We start from the raw sequence: 2769 nt of genomic DNA on the forward strand, positions 1-2769 counted from the left end.
ATCAGATAGGCGGGCCAGAGTCAGAAGTGGACGTCGTTCCTCCTCGGTCAGGCCTTCCGGTCGGTGATTGGATCGCCCTTCTGGCCTGTCGTTCAGGTACTTAGGCTAGCCTATAAGTTGTGCGTTGTCTGCTTGGGCCGAGCCTCCATTGGAAAGCCGATCCACGAGGGTCCCCGGGTTTATGAACCCGACAAGATGCAATCACTCAAAGTAATGCACTTGGATGCTCTCCAATGTCATCAAATGATGAATCAGTCAAGCAAGATGTGTGAGAGAGGATTGGCTAGACTCACTAGGGTGTATTCTCAATAGAAATTGCCAAGAGGGCGAGCCCAAGCCGGCCCACCACTATTTATAGAGCCCCCAATGAAATAGAGTCATTGGGCTCAAAGGGAGCCCCCTACGCACTGACCGGACGCACCGGTCGGGTTGACCAGACACACGCCCCCAGCGTCCAGTCAAGCAGATGCTGCCACGCGTCCATGTGAATCAACGTCAGCCGCTCGATTCAAACGGTCAAAACATACGTGCCAAGCATTTAAGTGATGACCGGACTCAGCAACGCACGATCAGACTCAGCAACGCGCGATCGGACTCAGCAACCCTGCGTTCGGTCCTCCTACGCCCGCGCACCCAGAGCCAGTGACCGGACCCACCACTGAATGACTGGACTCATGCGTATGTGGAGTCCGATAGACTCCAGAGAGGGTCTAAAGCCAGTTTTTGACGACCGATGACCGGACGCACTGTAGAATTCGGTCCTTCTCCTCCTCTGCTGCAAACTCAACTGTGCTGCCACGTCATAGGGACCGGACTTGGGAACATTGTTCTCCCAGAGTCTGATCATCTTCAACTTTAGAGTCCGTTCATAAGACCAAGACCACACCTCCTCTATGCAAAACTGACCGGACTCACCCGGTGTAGGGTCGAGATGGCGGACTAGAGGGAGGGTGAATAGTCCTTTCTAAAATTAAACACGCCAGCTAACTCGAAACAAATGCAGAACTAAACTAACGGTCTAGCCAGGACTACACCCCTCTATCTAAGTTAACAAGCACCTTACAAAAGATCCTAAATAGGCAACAAAGGTGCCAGGCTAGCTAGAGCCCACCTAACCAATCTAGCTTGCAAGGTCACACAAACCTATGCAACTAGTACTTCACACAACCGAGGGAGCTCCTACACAAACTAGTGAAGCAAAAGCACAAAGCCACCTAAGCTCACTAGCAATGCTCAATAACATGGCTACACAAGCTAAATTATAGAGCGTAAATTACTTAGCTACATAAACTAAGCAATGTGACTAACAAGGTTACTCAAATCAAATTAGTCATGCAAGGGAGCCACTTCTATGCTACATAAGCAAGAAGGTAATAAGCAAGCTACACAAGCTAACTAATTACAAGAGTAACTATACAAGCACAATGTATGTGAAAGTACTTACAAGCTTGTGTAAAGGGGATACAAACCAACGGGGAGACAAGGATGACACTATGATTTTTATCCTAAGGTTCACGTGCTTGCCAACACACTAGTCCCCGTTGTGTTGACCGTTCACTTGGTGGTTCAGCGGCTAATTGGCACCACACCAAGCCCACACATTGGGCGCCACAAGAACCCACAAACCAAGTGAGGGTAGCCTAATGACATGCTCAACTAGAGTTGCTCTTCGTGGCTCCCGCGGGGTGAGCACAGTACCCCTAACAATCACTTCTTCGAGGCACCGCATAATCTTCCTTGCATGCTTCGACGAAGACCACCACCAAGCCATTTAGGAGGTGGCAACCTCCAAGAGTAACAAGCACCACCGGCTTGCAACTCGAACACCTAGTTCCACGCGATGCAATCTCACAATGCAATGTACTAGAATCACTCACTCGCAATGGATTAGCACTTCTCGCAAGCACAAGTAAGTTAGAGGGTTCTCAAACCAAGCACACACAAGGGCAACACATCCCCAAGGTGCTCAACCTCAACCAAGCCCGAGCTCCACCTCTATTTATAGCCACCTAGCCAAATAGAGCCGCTGGAGCCAAGTAGCACATTTCTACGTGGTCACCGGACAGCAACGTGCGGGCACCGAACATAGGGTGATGGTGCCCAATGGTTAAATTGCAATGGCTATTTCAAACTAGCCGTTGGGACCCTAGCACCGGACATAGGGGGGCGGTGCACCGCCCTAGGGGTGGTGGTGCCCCCGACGAGTTTCCCCCCCCCCCTCTGAAAAAGGGGCGGCGCCACACTGCCATGGTCATTGGACAGTTCGGTGACCTAAACTTGCTCCAAATCAATTTCCACCACTTCAAGCTTGTAGAACTACTTGTTAGCTTTACAAAAAGTCCTAGATAATCAAAATTGGAGTTTGAAGCTAGGAGTTATGCCTAAAATACGAAAGGGATGCTACTGCTATTTTTGGCATCAGCCCTAGGGTGGCGGTGTCCACTTTCTGGCCACTGGAAAGGGCGGTGCCACCCTCTATAATGGCTGCGATTTGGCTATGAGTTAGGTTGCAACTTGTGACCTCTGAACAACCAAAACCTTGCCCTTTTCTTCTCTTTTTCAACTCTGAATTCACCAAGTTGATCCAAATCAACTCCAACACCTTCTCCTTTTCAAATATGCTAACACCACCAAGTGTTCACCATCTTGTGCATGTGTGTTAGCTTTTCACAAATATTTTCCAAAGGATTAGTCACTCAATTCACCACGCCACTCAATCCTAGCAACGATACAAAGTTAGATCACTCGAGTGGCACTAGATGACCGATA

The sequence above is a fragment of the Miscanthus floridulus genome, chromosome 2 (genome assembly GCF_019320115.1).
Source record: "Miscanthus floridulus cultivar M001 chromosome 2, ASM1932011v1, whole genome shotgun sequence".
NCBI lineage: Eukaryota > Viridiplantae > Streptophyta > Magnoliopsida > Poales > Poaceae > Miscanthus > Miscanthus floridulus.